The sequence below is a fragment of the Pelodiscus sinensis genome, chromosome 7 (assembly GCF_052426305.1).
Source record: "Pelodiscus sinensis isolate ZL-2025 chromosome 7, ASM5242630v1, whole genome shotgun sequence".
In the NCBI taxonomy this organism is placed as follows: domain Eukaryota; kingdom Metazoa; phylum Chordata; order Testudines; family Trionychidae; genus Pelodiscus; species Pelodiscus sinensis.
Window position 1 is genome coordinate 16,750,252 of NC_143058.1, and position 19,587 is coordinate 16,769,838.

Consider the following 19,587-nt stretch of genomic DNA (forward strand, 5'->3'; position numbering starts at 1 on the left):
CCACACTCCTTACCAAATTAATACTGAACAGACTTGTGTCATTGGAAGACATCATTTAGCAGAAATCAGGATGGACCATAAGAAGGGAAAAGCATGTGAAAGGGGAAGGCAAGAAGTTTGGAGCCCTATAGGTGTAGTGAAAGGAATAAGGAAGGTAGAGCAAACATTAAAGCGTCATTGGGAATGAGGAACGTTTTCTTTGGAAGAACTATGTCAAGTGATTAAAGGGTATGTGAAGGTGAGAAGTGACTCTGTGGGAGAGTGGATGAAATTAAGCAATTGTTGTAATATGTAAAAGGAACCCTGCTTTAAAATGATTCCTTGTTTCTTGTAGCCTCTTTTAATCATCTAGGCAAAGAAACAATCAAGTTTAAACATTTGGCTACAGACACTTTCTTAAATCTATTAAAAAGAAATAAGAAATTTTACTGGAACTTAACTGGTTATTGGTACAAAAGAATGAAATCTATACATTGTAAATTTGTAAAACCTGCACACCTGCCGGTTGCATTTGTCTTCCAAGGAAACTAATTACTGTTTTAAAAATCCAAGCCCAGAAACTTCACGGTGTTTCCGTTTAAGGCTGAGCTGATAGCACTTCTGGTTTGCTTTCAGATCCAAGGTTGTGTGTGTCTGCAAACTGCCTGTCTGTTCTGGAAAGGGGGGGGGCATTGTCCCCCATAAGTAAGCCTGTAACATTGTATATGATTCTTTTCAAGAAGAAAAAAAAACAAAACTTTTTTTGCTTGCTGGAATAGTAACTAGCAAGCACCTTGTTCTAAGAAAGAGTTTCTGTAGCAGTAAATCATTTGAAGCTTCACACATTTAAAAAAAAAAGTCTGGTCTGCAGTACAAAAGGAAAACTGAGGTATGTCATATTTAACTTAATTGAACAATAAAGTAATTTACTTAAACCCTCTGAAGCTGGTGTGCAAAACAAAAGCATACCATTGGGTAACAGCAGGCTGATCAAAACTAACAAAGAAAATCTGTAAAGAAAAAGTATTCTAAAATATAATGCACCACCCCAATGTGGGTAGAAGTGTTTTCTTTGTCTTTCAGATAATCAAAAAGCGTTTATGTCTGCTAAAAAGTAAGTGAAGAAGAACCATGGTTCTGTGTCATAACACAATAAGTTTGTGTTCTGTGTTCTATCCAAAGTTGTCGTGTGTCCTAATTGTGATATATGTATTTCAAACATGGTTGTTTTAATGAAAAAATAATTTAAGTCCCTTAAATAATTTTAACTTTGTGCTTTACACAAATGGTTTTTTGCTTCTATAATTTTAGTGGAGTTTTGGTAACAGGCTCTGCAGGTTGTACTGTCTGGAACGTAGTGGAATCTGCTCCTCTACCTGCTGTTTTTTCCCTTCTCTCCTATGATTGCCAGCTCCTTTGCCATCTCTTTCAGAACTGGCCCTCCTGCAAGACCAAGCCCAGAGTCGAAAAAGCAGGAGTGGAGACTGGCAGGGTGCACCTTGCACCCAGACCACTACTGGTGCAGCTCTGATGGCCACATTGTTGCCCCAGTGGTCTTGCTACCTCACCTTGCCTCCGTGCGCCATAAATTGTTGTACGTTGGCAAAAGGTAAAACAAAATTGGTTTGCTCTCAAATTCTCCCAAGCAGCCAAGGATTATTGTCTGGCTTGCCCTGTCTGCCAAGCCCACAACAAGGGTAGACCTGTAAAGACAGTTTTGGCAACCAGACCTCCGCCTTTGGGACCATTTCTAAATTTACAAATGGATTTTGTTCAACTGCCTAAATGTCAATCTTTTGCATATGTGCTGGTGATTGTTTGCTTGTTTTGGGGATGGGTAAAAGCTTATTCCCTGCAGGAAAACTGATGCCATCACAGTGGCAAAGAAACTTCTAAATCATTACATCCCATTATGAAGAATACACCTTGTGATCTCCAGTGATAAAGGTAATTCTGTGTGGGTAAAAATGTATAAGACTCCGCTTCGGCCTCAGTGGTTTGGTCCTTTTGAGACTTTCCTGGTAAGCCGTACTGCCATTCGGGTTAAAGAACTTCCCACCTGGATTCATCATACCAGGGTCAAGAGGAGCACCGCCAGGGAATCTGACCAGGTAAAGGGTTCCTCAGAAGCAGACGACGTCGGACATCGAAGGAGCCGCGCTAGTTCACCCCACCGCGAAACGGGTGAACCAGAAGCAGACGATTTTAGCTCCCAAGGCAAATGGACTGCCACCCCTTTGGGCGACCTGAAGCTTCAGCTGAAAAGGACTTAGATCGGTGGTGCCCCTTTGCTGAAAAATGGCATGGTTATATTTACGGGGTCCTCTGTGTGTTACTTTGTCTTTTATTTGTTGCCTTGCTCTTTTGGTGGTATGGAATATAAGGGTATCAGAGGCTAATACCTTCCTACGTTTTGCTCATGAAATGAAAACTCGCATGCCTGCATTATATAACTTATCTTGCTGGGTATGCTCCTTAATGCCAACCGATAGTCAAAAGGGCCTTCTCATGATTCCCATTGCCCTTAGCGCAGCAAATATGACTTGGACTCCTTCATGGAAAGATCCCTTAGGCACTCAGAATATAACTTGGGCAAATGCCGGAATCCATACCGGTAACTACCTGTTGGTCTGGCAACGACCCGGTAAATGGTGCCTCCTTCGGGGATCCCCTACAGTCAATACTTTATGGGTTGGTGAAAGTCAGTGTGAAATCTATTATAATACCTCACATATTGGGTACCAATTTAAAAGGATAGAAATACAATACAATATCTCCCGTCACGGGAATCAGGTTGAAAGAAAGAAATCAAAATATCTGATCCTCAATGGAATCTCTATTTCACTTCTCCCTACATGGATGACAATAGACCCTTCCTTGTGTGTCCCGACTCAGGCAAATTACTCTTATAACTGCTCTCCCTTAAATTGCACTCACTGTGATCAGGGACCTGGTCACCGATTGCTTTGTGCTTGTTATTTTCCTGATAGTCTCCTAGCACCAGTTGCTCCTCGTAGTTGGGCACCATGGAACACTCCCTTATTTGGAGTATACTGGGTGTGTGGAGATAAGGCCTACCTGATACTCCCCCACTCCTGGACTGGATCCTGCTACCTAGCGTGGTTAGAGCCCCCAATAGTATATCGGTCTCACCTCCCCATAGGAAAGATCAGAAACATGCGAGATGCAGAGACCGATGCTAAGGAATCTCGCCCTCTTACTTGGCGAGCATTAAATGATTGGACAGGGGCCTGTGCAGGATTCCCCCTTGCTTGTGGGGGAGCCACCTGGAGGTTAGGAGAGGGAATAATGAGGCTTCAAGGGATTCTGGAAATAATGGCAAATACCACTGCTGATGCGTTAACTGATTTGGCTACTGAACAGAAAAAAATCCGGCAAATGGTTCTCCAGAATCGCTTAGCGCTGGACATTCTGCTAGCCTCTCAGGGAGGAACGTGTGCCTTGATAGGACAAGAGTGTTGTGTGTACATTCCTGATGTCTATAACGCGACCTGGGACAGAGCAAAGCACCTTGTGCAAGTGGCGAGGGATCATGGAGGAGAAAAAGGAGATTCCTGGTGGAGTAGCTTATTTAACTGGTTTCCAAACATAGGGGGCTGGCTCCATAATTTGATTCGTAGTGCTGTAGTTATTATTTGTGGGTTACTTGTGCTGTATGTTATGATCCGCTGTGGATGCTGGATTGGTACTAAATTGTGTACCATTAAAAAGTAGGTACCGATTATTCTGGGTGTCCCAGGAGTCCCATAGGGAACTCCAGGGACAAAGGGGGGATTGTTGGGACCAGGAAAACAAGGCCTGGTCAACGTTATGCTAAGGAAAGTTAGCAAAGGCTAATCACGGAGGCCTCTGGGTATTTTTGACCAGAAGCAGAAATGTGGTTCAAACAGAGGCGCACCCTCCATGCTGGCTTAGGTTATAAAGTAAGATGAGTGATAAATTATATATTTGTACCTACTGTAAGTAGAATGGCTTGCTTTGGGAACTGGTCTGTAACTCCCTGTTTTTGTTCCTCTTCGCTAATCTTACCTCCCTATTTTTGCCCTTTGTTTGTACCCGACTCTTTTGTCTCCTTGTTCCTGGTACCTGCCTTTTGTGATTGATAAGAAAGTTACTGATGCATTATGAAGCGCTTTTGGCCACAATGTATAGTTGGCTAAGATAGGCATAGATATTAAAAGTTTCTAGAAAGGGGGGTAAGTGGCTTGGGTGAAGAGCTTATGACGCGACGGAACTGTCTTTATAAGCCTACCTGTTACTAAAATCGGGGCTGGTTCTCTTTGGAGACGGGCCGCTCTCTATTGTTGTGTGCACTCTTCAATAAAGAGCTTGTGATTGGACTTTGCTGGTGTTGCCTGTCTCTTTGCGGTCAGACAACGAACCGAGCCGTCTGGGTTAGAGTCCCTGACATCATGAACCCCCCTCCTATACCCCAATCCCCTTCCCTTGTCCTGAGCACCCCTGAACCCAAACCTCCTGCCAGAACCTACACCAATCTCTCTCTGGCACCCCAACTGGAATCCCTCTCTGGAACCCCAACTGCCTGCCCCAAGCTCAGCTCAGAGCCCCTCTCACACTCCAAATCCCTTAATCCAAGACAAGAGCCTGAACTCCAACCTGCTGCTCCTGCCTGTGAAAGTGAGGGAAGATGGGGGAGGGAGGGAGGATGGAGTGAGCAGGGGTGGGGCCTCGAAGAAGGAGTACAAAGGAGGCGGGGCAAGGATATTTGGGTATGAGGTAGATCTTGGATTGCGCTTAAATTAAAAAAGTGATCTTAGGCTTAAAAAGGTTGGAAACCACTGCTGTAGAGACTAACTAGGCTACCTCCTGAAGCTTTTGAATATTTGAGTTTTTCTCCTCCAGAAAGTCTAAGCCAGTAATACATTACTTTGTGGAATCCCATTGCCTGGAGATCTAGGAGTATGATTTTATAATTCTTGTTTTAGAACATTCTAATTTACCATAAATATATGCATACACAAGTCCCGTGCGATATCATCTGTACTCGTAAATACCTCACGTAGCCCAGTGATAAAACAATGCCTTGATTAGCCTTCTTTAATAGGTTTTATAAAAAGGAAGATAGTATCTTAGGCTATGTCTAGACTGCAAGCCTCTTTCAAAAAAGAGCATCTAGACTGCAAGCGGAACTTTCGAAAAAGCAAGCCACTTTTTCAAAAGAGAGCACCCAAGCAGTCTGGATGCTCTCTTTCGAAAAACCCGTTTGCATTCAAGAACGCCTTTTTTCTAAAGAGCACTTTCGAAAAAAGGCGTTCTTCCTCGTGAAATTAGGTTTACCGCCGTCGAAAGAAAAGCCGCATTCTTTCGATTTAATTTCAAAAGAACACGGCTGCAGTCTAGACACAGGTGAAGTTTTTTTCGAAAAAAGGCTACTTTTTTCGAAAAAACCCCTGAGTCTGGACACAGCCTCAGAGTCAACTATGGCCACATTAAGGTCCAAATACAGTGCTTCATATAGTCTATATAAATGAAATTTAAATTGTTAAATGAAGGAAGAAAATAAATATGATAGCAGGCTAATGCCATATAACATTCTAACCCTGCTTATGAAATATATTTTGCTCAAATACTGTGACATGGGCATCTTACTTAGATTAAATTCTGAATGTTTCCTTCCTATTTCGTCAAGCTTTACAATTTATCCATTCAGCTTTCAAAGTCCTGGTGTTTTTGTAATAAGATTCTTAATATTACAAGTTAAATGCTTAAATGACAACAAATAACTTTTCTTCATCCATTGACTGTACGGTAGTAAACAATAGTTTCCACCTGTAATGGATCTCACTGCTTCGCCTGATAAATCCTTGTACTTCATTTGCGAATTAGCTCACCATCAGTTGGACGTCCCCTCCCTCAGACCTTGTCTCAATTATCAGGAGATCAATGATGCAGAGGATCAAGTAAGGACCTGCTAATTCAACCTCTGATTACGCCCCCCCCTTTGATTCCACTACTCCACTGAGTTGCAAAGTGTAAGGAAAGTCAACAGGAGAGTTTCTCCCATCTATCTCCTGCAGCGGGGAAACTACAGAAATTCGAACTAAGGTATGTCGACTCCAGCTACGCTATTCACATAGCTGCTTTACATATCTTAATATGACTTTGTCCTCTAGTGTAGACCTGACCTCTGTCAGGTTACTCCACTCTTCATCATTCAAGATACTTCTTCATAGCATGGCCCTCCAACCAGGTCATTATAATCCTTCCCTTTAAGGGTATCCAAGTCCCACTGAACTGATTATCTCAGGAAATCATCCATTCCACTGTACACACTATTCCACTTCCCTCAGTAGCTGGTAGTGAAACTCAGGCCTACACATTACTCCACGTTCCAGCACAGGGATCCTTTCTTCAGCACGCTCCCTGGTCTATTCACTCCCAGACCCCACTGCTGTTCCCAACCCTCCTTTGGGTGCACCCTTCCCTCAGGTCTAGGTTCCTATTCTCTTCCTTTGTTCCTCCTTTCCCTTTCTAAGCTCAGAGTAAGACACGAGGCCTTTCTAACTTCAGTCAGTCTTAACCACCAATTTCTTTTCCTTTTGCCTAGCTCAGTTCCTCTCTCAGCTAGGCTTTATCAGTCAGTGGGCCTTAAGAGCTCTGGCTCTCCTCCAAGTTTAATTAGACCCTTTCCATCTACGTCATGCAGTGAGAACATCCTTTCACCACCCCTTATAATTGGTATTTGTGGTTTGTTTATGTCATGAGAAGTCAAAGATGGAACAGTATCCAAAAGCATCCAATTCATTTCACTGTTCATGCCTTCATTTCCTAATCTCTGTGTTCATGTAGTCAACAGCATAGGAACTTACTGGGTACTGTTCTTGCCCTTTATAATTTTTTCTGTCCTATTTGGAGAGCTGCAGTGCAGGGCAGGAACTCCCAAAGATGGATGAAACTTCGTAGGAATATAAATATATTGTTTAAATACAATAAAAGCATGAGACAAAAAGCACATGATCTATCAATAGGTAATAATAGAACTGGAACATGTATCTCAAAAGCAGCGGCTTGGTTGATGGGGAAGGTGCCATACATTGTAGATTACTGAAAACAATTTTTCTAATAAAGATGCATTACAACAGAAAGTCAATCTTCCTAATAATTTTCTTGCCTGGTTTTGCACAGTTACTCCTGGAGCTGGCTTCTCATGGCTGCATTCTCTCCAGTTTTATAAACAGCGTAATTCCTTGAAGTATTTGTAGTAATTAACTTTAGCCCGAGTGCAGCTGTGCAAGTTCTGAAAGATCTCTACCTTGGGATAACCTTGAAGCTATTTTAAGTGGCTCTGATTTGTACTCTAAAATCTGGATCTATCTTCTCAATCATGCTCCAAACCTACTGCCATCTTTGTTAATAAAGTTAACGAAAATGAGAAAAATAGATTCTGTAAGCACTCAGCATATTGAGACTAGAGGGGAAATGGCAAGTGTTTTAGTATATCTGAAATCAGGGGAAAATAGGAAATAGGCAAGCTACACAGCAAACATGTTAGAGTCAACTGGGACCATAAATACTGGGCCTAAATCTAGTCCCTTTAAAATGATGCTTTCATTAAAATGCAATATTTATCACTTAATTCAGGGAGAGCAATATCAATCCCGGATCATGGACAATAGTTTTGACACAGTAACTGATTTTGTCTGAATCTGATGCAGCACAGGCTCCAGCTGAAACAGAATGTGGCTGGGTTGCCATGATACCACCAGGCCCATGCTCAAGTTATTCCATTGGCTTCCTGGGTCAGGACCAAGACATGGGCAGTCTTACCTAAGAGTTAAATTAAGAGTCAGGCCCGGTCATATACCAGAAGATCAGAGTCGGAGACAGACCAGAGGGCAAACATAGAGGTGAGAGTTGAGAGGCAGGAAGAGTCACGGTCACATTACAAGGAGAAAGAGACAAATTTGAAATCTTTCTATTCTTGGTTTATACAGAAGCTGAGTATCAATCAGGACAATCAGCTTTCTGACAACAAGGACTGGAGTCCTTCTGCTCTAGTAACTTTCAGCAGAACTCTGGGTGGTTTGTAGGTAGCTGTAGACATGAATTCAAGATCAATGTACCTTAAAACCCACTCAAACACCTGCTTGCTGCTGTCATTCTAATCTTAATGAATTCCACAGGAGATGTTGGCCCATTGCTTTTTTTGTTTCAAGAAATGTTATTTCTACGATTTTATAGAAATAATGTACTTCCTCCTTGTTGAAAATGCTTAAATCAATATGAGCTCCAATCCTGCAAGCACTGTCAATGTAGAGCTTGTACTAGTGTTTATAAGCTAGATAGCGAGATGACAGGCACCTTAGAAATACCCCAGAGAGAGGGATAGACCAGCAGTATCTTGGCAGGAATTTGTGTATCATGTGCAATGAGGCTCAGGCCTATTACGCAAGCAAGATATACTGACTATATAAAAATTATAATAAAAGCAAAGGTGACTGCACAATTTTCCCTGTTGTTGATAAATAGAAATGTTCCTTAAACATCCTCTAAACCTGAATCACATAGCAATTCATCACTGCATGCATTGTTTAACACAGATTTTAGCAATTCGGGATAACCCATAGAAAAAACTACATTGTTAATATTACACCAGAGCCAAAATTGTAGCGATAAAGGAATGCATCAGGACTCCACCTCTGCAGAAGTACCCAGAGATATTTCTGACTCAGCCACAAATGCTTCCATGAGTCTGGACAGAATATACACAAGAACAGAGATGTGACTTTCTTAAACATGGAATACACACTCTTTCTTGTGGGCCCACATGTGTCCGATGTTGGACAAAAAGGGAGGGTGAAGGACATTGCTCTGTCTCTTAGGCCATGCCTATACTAGGAAATTATTTAAAAAATTACTAAAATCAACATAACTCCTGATTTAACATAATCAAAATAGCATGTCCCCACTACAGGGAAGCAACAAAATTTGTTAAATTATTTTGAAATAGCACATCCATACTGATTGGAACCTGCCTCGAACTGAGTCCCCGGAAGCACTTTGGGGAGGGCACCAGCAGGAGAATACTTTCTGTGGTTGCTTGCTCAGGCAAGCTGAGACTTGCGCTTTCAGGGGCTCCTCTCTATGGCCTCATCTCCTGAGCCACTCCTCCGCTGCCTCCCCTCCCTTTTGGGACACATGCATTCTCAAGCTCTGGTTTTCCTTGCAGTGCTATACTGGCAGGCCTCGTGGTGCACTTCATGGTGCAGTACTTCTAGATTGCTAGCATGCTGCTCCAGCAGGATGAGAACCAGGACCTGCAGGATGAACCTCAGCATGGACTGCAGACCCTGCCCACCCAGGTTCTGGTGCTCCTGCTGCTGTGCAAGCCCCTCAATCCCCTGGAAACCACAGAATGCCACTTTTGGCAGCAAGAGATGAGCTCGAACTGGTGGGACTGCATCATCGGGCAACCAGCCATGGCTACAGAACTTTCACGTGCAGAAAGCCACCTTCCTCAAGCTCTGCGAGTGGCTTGTTCCTGTCCTCAGGTGACAGGACACCCGCATGCAACCCGCCATCCCCACGCAGAAGCACGTGGCCATTGCCCTGTAGAAGCTTGCCATACCAGACAGCTACTGCTTTAATCAGGAACTAGTTTGGCATGGGGAAATCCACAGTTGGAGCAATGCTCACACCAATAGTGAAGACCATCAACCAAGTGTTGCAATGGAGGGTCATTACTCTGGGGAATGTGGACACCATTGTGGATGGCTGGAGCGTTGCAATTGCTCATGGCTACCTCGTTTGCTGCTGTGTCGCACAGGGCTTTCACAGCTTGCCATCTGGGACAAGCCCTTCTGCTGCTGCCAGTACTTTTAAGCTCCCCAGAAAGAGGGGAGCAATGGAGATGCCAGGTGTGGCCAGAGTGTTCAGAGCTGCCGCTGGGAGAGGCCGCTGGAGGCCAATTATTTCGAATTAGCAGTACCAGAGTGTCCACACTATTGCTATTTTGAAATAACGATGTTTAAATTAGCATTATTAGCAGGCGTACAGATTTCAAAATAAGTGGCTTTTTATTTCAAAACAACAGGCTTGGTAGCACGGACACTCCACTTATAAATTTAACCTATCGGGGTTTATATCATCCTGTGAAGTTCTCTCACAAAGCTTTATATTTATCAGCAAAATGCAACAGGAGAGCAATGCTCTCCTATATTTTCTACAGCTCCTCCCCTGCAACTCAGCAGTCCAATATCATGTACAATGAATTACTCCAGATACATTTTAGGGCAAACCAGTCTCTAAAAACTCAAGGACAGATATAGTAAGTAAAATTTTCAAAAGCACTTAAGTGACTAAGGAAGCTAAATCATACATAAGTCTGATGGTCTGATTAGCAGATATTTAGGTACCCAGAGATATAGAAAAACACCTAATAGGATTTATTAACCCCCAAGGATGTTAACCACCTCATTGCTTTAACTTTCAATGCGAAATAGGTGCCTCACTCAGTCATTTTTATAAAATCCTGTTTCTGTCTAAACACCTTGATGAATCTGGCCTAAGTTCCTCTGAACTTAGAATTTACATTCCTAAATTACTTAGGAACTTTTGAAAATTGTACCAGTTCTCTCTGTATATGTATTGTGATGCACCATTGGGTTGGGGAAAATATTCTGGGCCCAGTTTCTTGAGGATGTTCTCCTTAACTCTGGATAATATAAATATAGTCTGAAACTATGCTTTGCCTAGTTGGTTAATAAGATGTATGAAATAACCTTTGTTAGGAAAAGAAACATGTGTACATTTTACATGAGAAGACACACAATGAAACCCCTTGTGAACCCCTAAAAGCACACCACTAAGTGAAGTTACTGTTGTTGACATGTCAGAAATTAGAACTACACTAGTGTAATTTCATCTGAGAAAATGTTAGTTCACCCAGCCAAAATCATAATCAATATTCAACTGTAGAGAAATATATGTCCTAGTCTATTGCTTTAATTCAAAGTAGCTATGCATTTCTAAACAAATTGTATTGTTATTATACTTAAAGATTTCATTTCTGTTTGCAATCAATCTTTGTTTTCATATAATGGAGAAAAAAAGATTAACAACCTTTTCTGTATCTGTTGTTCTTTGACATGTGTTGCACATATCCATTCTGCTCAAGGCGGTGACAGGAAGGGGCAGGGTTTGGGTGACAGGTTTGGACAAGATCCTCCTGGGCCACCAGGCTTGCTGGGCTGGATTGTGAATATGCTCCAGCCCGTAGATGGCCAATAAGCTGGGAGTTTGAAACCCTTTTTTAAGTCTATAAAGTATCTCATCAAACTTCTGTATTGCCTGTCTAATAAAGTTTGCAGAGGATATAAGCCAATAAGTTTCCCAGGTCTAATAGTGTCTAGAATTCCTCTAGCAACTTGTCTGAAAACTTCAGTATATTGCCCAAGAGAGAAAAATCATAGCTAGCCAGAGATAGAATAATTTTTTCTATCAAAAACATCTACTACAAAAACAAGCTTTCAAAGAAAATAGAAGTTCAACTCTGATAAGCATCTTCATTTACTGCTGAAACAACTAAGGAACCTGGCAAAGAGTGGATAGATATATCAATGTCCATATCCTTAAGAAAGAACATGGTACCTTCTCTTGGTTCTCTTATCCAGGGAAGACAGAAAAGGTCACATTTTTCGTAAGGATTTTGCAGGTTGTACTATGGTAGCTTTGACAAGTAAAGCCATTCTAGAAGGCCCAATCTAGAATCTCTACCAATCCATGAGAACATTTCTGGACCACCTCCACAGTAATATCAAGAGATAGCTACTCTGTGTGCAAGGTATTAGTAAGCCCTGAAGTTGTCTTGGAGAGATGAGGAATGCTGGGGAACTCCAATTTCAACTGGTGATTAAGAGAAAGAATCCAAAGGAGATGAAGGTAATCCTTCAGTAGCACAGTGGATGGAGGTTCCAAATCCTGCAGGGATCTTGAGGGTTTTGCTCAGTACTGAAGATAGCTTCCTGGACATCCTCATGTGTCCCATTATATTGTATCCCTGGGAGTTCTGAAAGCCACAGGAACTAGGGAAAGGACTTGAAAGTTGGGTGCATGCCCATTGAGTTCCAGTAGGACCATGGGCATATAGTAAGACTCCAGCTATGACTGCTCCAAAAGCTCCCATCACTGGACTGTTTCTGAGCCTCCAGTGAGTACCAGCACTGGAACTTCAGTGATAGAGGAGAAGAGGAGTGCTGACTTCTGTTCAGGAGCAAGCAGAATTTGAGCCTCAAACTCCAAGGAAGAAGCTCACTTGTCCAACACAGAGTTGTGGGCACAGTTCCAGAGATATCAGTACTGGTGACATTATACTGTCTTTATTTCCAGACTGCACAGGATATGCTCCAGCAAAAGACAAGCAGCACAACTCAGGTCAGTTGGCTCAAGCTCATGAGATGTGGATTTCCAGGCTATACAATGGCAGTACAGACAATAGAGATGGGGATTTCAGAACTCCAGCCCAAGCTCAAATGGGCCAGATGCGGGTCATTTATTGCCGTGTAGACATATATCCACTGGGGTACCCTACAGATGATGCTGTAACATTGAAATCAATACAGTTACTTTGGTGTAAAGACATTGGGAGAAATACTTCTGATAGCCTTACTCATGTTGAATGACATCATCTGAAGAAGTGGGCTGTGCCCACGAAAGCTCATAATATACCATCTACATGTTTTGTTAGTCTATAAAGTGCTACCAGACCATTTGTTGTTTTTTAAGTTTATCCTGTACAGACTAACTTGGCTACCCCCTGAAGCTTTCATTAAGATAGCCAGTGAAATCAGTGGGCTACTGTTGGAGTAAGATGCTTCCCAGTGAGAGGAAGGGTCTCAAGAATCTGGCTCACTGAAAATAAGGAGTTTCATACATGCAACACGACAAAAAAGTCTAAAAACGAAATGTAAAATAAAAACCAAGTGTCTGGAATCAGTACTGGTAAACATGAGTGCAATTCCATTAAATTCAATGGAGCTGAGTCCATTAAAGCCAATAATGGATTTAACCCTAAAAGCACTTAGGCATAAATATAGGACGGTAATGCTAGCATAGTTGGCATTCACTGGTAATGATAAGTGTAATTTTTTCCATCTTCATCATTTAAAGGGAAATTGACTATTTATTCTACCTCAGACCTTTTTGAAAGCGATTTCTATACTGTAATCAAATTTGCTACAAATCGTAGGAAACTAACAACATCAGTAATAATCATTTGCATTAATACAATACCAAAGCCCCCTAGCCACTATACCATAATTAGTTAGGCAAGTAACAGCAATTAGCAGAAAGAACAGCAGGCATGGGAAACAAGAGCAGAGAAACCACAGAACAACATTGTGGAGAAAAAAAATTCAACTTTATGGCTGCAAAAGGCCAAACAACTCAGCTGTCTTAGGACAAGTAAAAAATTATCACATATCGACAAACATCCTGACAAATATATTGATCTCTAAGCACAATGGGAGACAAAGACTACAGCAGCAGTAATTAAAGGTCAACTCATCTTTATTTTACATTACAGTACTCAGAATGCATACTGGCCCTTCACTTGCTACTACCCTTTACACACTCTAATTCCTATATGTTTGACTGCCTCTCAGTGAACAATCTGGCTGGCTGAAACTTTGATTTCAGTACAAGGTACAGTAGTAAAATAATTCCACATTACAGGCCAGATCCTCAGCTGGTGTAAACCAGCATACATTTATAGCATAAAATCAATGCCACAAGGAAGAAAAAAATTAAAAAATGAATCTACAAATGATCACACTTGATATTAATGGACCATGTCTTAATAGTTAATAAAGGAATTAATAGATGATTAATGGATGTTTTAGGCAGGACTAAGGAATATTGTAAATGGTTATAAAACTTCAGTAAAAGATATTATGAGCAACCTATTAATTGGATTCCACAATAGTTGATTAATTGTGTATTAGAACATCTAATAATTGCTTATTACTCATTTATAAACTTGTTATAAATAGAACCTTCAAGACACAGTGTGACCCTAAAAACTTTTTTCCAATGTTTTATTTAGCAAATTCAGCTTCAATACACTTAGTACATTACAGTAGTGGAGGTGATTCCCATAAAGGAATTAATCATCTTTTAGCAGTTGCTAGGTAACGTATTCGGTCTTTAGTGTGTTTAAATCCCAGGTTGCATTCAATTAGTGCAAGTCCATCAATGATCAGGAATGCTCCACCTTATGTCACTTTATTAGAATTTGTTGCTCTCAGTATCCAGAATTAATGCTGAATGGGTGGCTTTCTAGAAGAAAGAGAGCTGCTTGCATGTTTTTGGTTGAATGTAACCTTAATTACAAGGCAGTGGCTATCCACTATATTGCCTCCAGAGCTTGCATTCTGCCTTATCTGACAGCCCTTACTTACATGAGTAGCCGCACTGGCATGCTAGTGGGCTGAATGCTCCTCAAAATAAGAGCTACAGGACTGGGCTTTAAGACTACACCATAAACTAACCCCTGGCTGCCCCCTACTGAACCTCTCTGTACACTGTCAGATTCTGTTGTGACCAGCCAGTTTATATTCTAGAGGAAAAACACATTTCAATCATATACTTCAGATTTTATTGTTTTTTATGTAATCATTCACAATCCAATTTTAAAAGAGTTTTTGTATATAAAAAACAGAGTTACTGTACAAGATGAACCCAAAGCTCAAAAAGCTAATGCTTTTCCAACAAAAGCTGAATGAGGTTATTATATTGTTGTTTCTGTCTCCTATTGTGTAGAATGGGAGCCCCATTCTCCATTTCTCTCACTGAGACATTTTTATATGTCAAAAATCCAGACAATTCATTTCCTAGCTCTTCTCTCTTGGATTGATATTCATTTCATTACATAGGGGCTGCAAAAGGCCATATGAACCCCTAACATCAAGCCCCCGGCAGAAGAGTGAATTTCACCTTTGACCTTTTTATCTGCTCCAAGCTAACACATTTTAAAACATGCTGTTTTTTTAAAGCAAAAGCACTGAATTTGAATTGCATGTACTGCAGAGGCATACAACCATATAAAGTGAAATTTCAGGTTTTCACAAGTCATGCATTGTATTATCATATGCAGTAAAAGGTACTTCTCGTGAGCTAGGATATAAGGAGACACTGTTTGGTATAAAGCGAAATGAAATCATCAAATTGTTCGAGTGCTATAATGACTGAAGCTCTATTGGGGGCAAAAATGACTTTGATAGTGGAAGACTTGACTATAAAACTCTTATCCAAAGGATGATGCTTGGAAACTAGCTAAAACATTACTCTAGGTGTCCCATTTACTCAGGGACTTGTAAATGAAAAGGGTAAAATTAGATAGTGACTGTTCATGAAGGTTATTGATATGAAGAAAGACTTTAATTAATTTAGGAAAAACTTTCTTAACTCAAAGATTACTCGATGTTTCTAATCATTTAGCTTAAATGAAACACAGATGGTTTAATTAGAAGTCTTTTTTTTAAAAGGCTAGACCCTGAAAACTGTACAAGATTGCTTAAAAAGATTTTATCCAAATTCAATATGAAAAAAAAATAAAAAACTAAATTAAGCAAAACAGCTTAATATTAATCTTCAGGGCCTGATTATGAAACAACTGCTGATATCATTCATCATTTCACATTTCCTATGACAAGCCATCGGACCTCATTTTTTTAAGATCTTTATCTTCGTCGTTACTAGATGTTGATTGAAGGGGACACATTTGTCACATTCTAATTAAACCATTTTTTCATTCCCACTCTTTGAGGTATAAAAACTAAGAAAACAAAATGATTACTGACCAGTGGAGAGGCCTGATCAATACATTCCGATTCATTGGTCATGCTGTTTTATAATCCACACGGAATTCTCGTTAGATGTAATAGAGCAAATAAAACACCCACTATGTTACTGTCAAGGTACAAATGCAGCACAGCTAATCATTGCTGCTCTTGGTTTGGAAGGGATTTTGGTACTTGTTTTTAGAATATATGAGGTTTATTAAAAATAAATATGAACAACAGTTTCTACACTATTGATTGTTTTGGTAGCACTTTTTAATTTACTCTGAGTTACTAGCAAGACTCGCAGAATGAAATTTAAGGTTCCCTGAATGATTTTCTATGGCAACTCAAGAAATTTCTTGTAAGGCTTAAGTTAATCCAAGTGAGTGCAGCACCCTGAGATTGTTAAATGTAAGTTACTGTAAAAGTGGAAAGAATTAGTCTGTTTGCTGTAGATCCTCCGCAGCGATCCTGTGGAAACCTCTCCACAGCTCTGCACGAAGGGAGAGGAAGTAAAAACAAATATTTTTGTTCTCTACTGGTCCTAGATAGGTTAAACAGAAAGGACAACACATCCACCTACTGTATAAAATAATACCACCACCCGCAGTTGAAAGGTAGAGAGTGGGTCCTCAGAATGTTTTATTATTATTATTATTTTTATTTCTGTGCCTACCCTTCCTCTCAGGCATCCTGAGGTCAACTGAGTCCAGAAGTCCCCAGTACATTGGACTACCGGGGATTAAGGGTGTGGTGTTCAGGTGCTCCTCCAAGTTGTGGGTCAGCCCTTATGTCCCTTCTGCAGAGAGAGGGATGAGGGAAAGACTTCCATTTTTCTGAGTATTTTCATGAGTGAGGATAACCCAATCCATTACTAGTGTTATGCTAAAACATTCCAATAGTACTTCAGGACCAATAGCATGTCTCAAACAGCGGCCTATGTCAGATGCTTCATAGAAAAGCCAAGCCCATAACGCACTATATCATGGAATGACATATCAGGCTAACTGCATCTGTTATTCATTGATTCCACTTAGCCTGGGGATTTAATGATTGTCATTGTCATTTTTACCTCCTGCAGATACTATTCGTAATATTGGAAGAGAGAGAAGACAGTGGGGACCAATTAGATTGGAAAGGAAATTTGATTTGGCTGCAAAAAAGTCATAATTAGGAGTTAGAGGATGACTATTATAATAAATATTATTTTATTTATGGTTTGTATTTCAGTGGTGCCTCAAAAATCCTCATCGCCATTGGTGCCTCATTGGGTGCACAGTGTTGTATAAAGATATAACAATTTGAGTGCAAAAAACTACACTTAGGCTATGTCTACACTATATGTTTCTTGTGCAAGAAGCCTTTTGTGCAAGAGTTTTTGCACAAAATCTTCTTGCACAAGAGTACGTCTACACCTCAAAGCTCATCTCAAAAGTAATGTGCTTTTGTACAAGAGAGCGTCCATTCTGCATGGATTCTCTTGCACAAGAAAGCTCTGATGGCCATTCACAGAAGCAGAAGAAACCCCTCTGGAGCATCCACACATGCCTTCTTGCACAATAACTGTAGTCCTAAAAGCAGTTATGCCTCAGAAAAGGTGGTTTCCCTTCGGCAGAAAAAGTCCTCTGTTCTGCCGTTCAACTGCCCATTTAATTGTGCAAGAACTCATTTGAGGTGTGGATGCTGTCCAGTTTTTTGCACAAAAAAAGCTGTTTTTGTGCAAAAACCTTGTGGTGTAGATGTAGTGTTACTGAGCCTTGAAATGGCTTGGTGGTACACCATCACCTTGCAGAACACTGAGTTAAGCAAAACTATTCAGTTTGTCCATACATCCTTCACTTTGTTCTCTTTCAGCACATAGTTAACACACATACCTACCTACTCCACAGCTGCTGAAAAGTACAGTCTCTTTATTTCCTTTTACAATTCATTCCCTCATTGCTGGCTATATCTTTTCCAATAAAAAGTAATCCAGAATAATCCAGAGACAAACATACCAAGCATAGCTAATTACTACTTCCACCATTCTTTAGAGCCACCTCTGACACAAACCACACTGACACAATCCACACTATCTATCCTAGAGTGCATGCAGATAATAAACTCTTAGGCTGCTATTTTATCCCAGCTTGCTATTGCCTTTTGGGACAATCACTGTGTCCTGCTAATTATATGTGCAGTGTGTGTGCAACTACATATTGCAATGATGCACAAAATTCTTTAGGTACACATTCAGCTCTGCACTGTTCTGCCCTCTCCTGGATAATTCCTATATTAAAGTTCATTGCCCCTGTAAAGAGTCAATATTCAATAGTTACTTTAATTGGTGTTACCAAACAGTTCAGTTTACACCAGGGTGGGGAACCTGCGGCCCGTAGGCCAGATGCAGTTCTTCAGGGTTAGTGGGCCACAAGATGCTTTGTTTACCTGAGTGTTCATAGGCATGGCCTCTCACAGCTCCCAGTGGCTGCAGTTTCTGGCCAATGGGAGCTGCAGGAAGCAGTGCGGGCATGGGATGGTGAACCATGGCCACAGGGAGCTATGAATGGCTGTGCTCGTGGATTCTCAGGCGAACAAAGCATCTGTCGACGTGCCAGCGGCTCACCCTAACTATGTGGAGTCAGCAAACAGGAGGCTCCCCATCAGTGGTTTTCACACACTGGACTGGTAAATTAACAGTAATACAGGTTTATTAACAAAATGTGAGAGGATTTTAACATAAGCGGTAAAGTTAGAAATGGTCCAAGAAAATAAAAGTGAATACATGCATCTAAAATTCTAAAGCAATTTACCAAGTTTTGGTTCATGACTTTAAGATGGCCTGTCTCACTTCCAGTTCCAGCAAGATAATGTCTGATCCTTTCCTTGGTCAGAATCTCTCCCAGAGGTGAAAGGTGCTTGTGCCTTTATCTTTTTAAGAGAAAGAAATGTGATATTTTGCCCTTTTCTTTTTTTAGTCCAGTGAACCTTGGAAGTTGACTCTCAGAGTAAATTCCCCTCCAAATAAAAGTTTGTCCATACCAGGAAGAAAGAGGCAAGGAATCTGGGTGTGATGAGGCTCCACAATCCTTTTTCTCCCATACATGTTTGCTGCAATGCAGGTTGTTTAATCTCCTGTTTACTACTTACATGTAAATTAAGATAACACACTTACCTGAGAAGTGGGTTTTACCCACGAAAACTCATGATACTTTCTCTCATTTTAGATATATATATCACAGCTTTACATATACCATTGCTACATATATTTTGCCATGCTATTACTTACTAGTGAGCTATTAACTTTCAAATTATACTCCCAAGGCATAATTTGTACAATGATTATTACAATGGCATGGAGGGAGTAAATACTGGGTGCTTTGGGGCATACATAATTAGCAGGTCTGAATGTCATTAGGGTATATTGGAGCATTGCTGAAAGAGAGGAGAATTAAGGTTGCATGGGCAACCTTAAGTGTGCATTGCATGGCTTTTCGAAATTTGAGTTTTGCTCAGTTCAGCATTTTGCAAGTTACCACCAAGCAACTTTAACTCTGGAGTTTTCACCAATGAATTTCCTAGTTTTTTAAAACAGGAAAATATATATTTTTGGTAGGAGTTAGTAGTCATTCAGGCAGTTATAAATATCATGTCTTGCAATTTTTGTGCTTCCCCAGGAAATCTGTGCACACGTGTACACACACCCCTCCCCACAGCTGGGCTCCACCAGCCCCACCTCAGATCACCATCCCAGATCCATTAACTGAGTGTCTGCAGTTTTATGTTTGAGGAAAAGAACATCTGATCC

The 19,587-nt window shown here is 40.8% G+C and overlaps 1 long non-coding RNA gene across 1 annotated transcript in view; it reads right to left on the minus strand.

The window, feature by feature from the left end:
- LOC142830287 (uncharacterized) overlaps nucleotides 1-19,587 on the minus strand; it is a 404,243-nt gene that overhangs the window by 58,835 nt on the left and 325,821 nt on the right. The gene's annotated exons all lie outside the window — the stretch shown is intronic.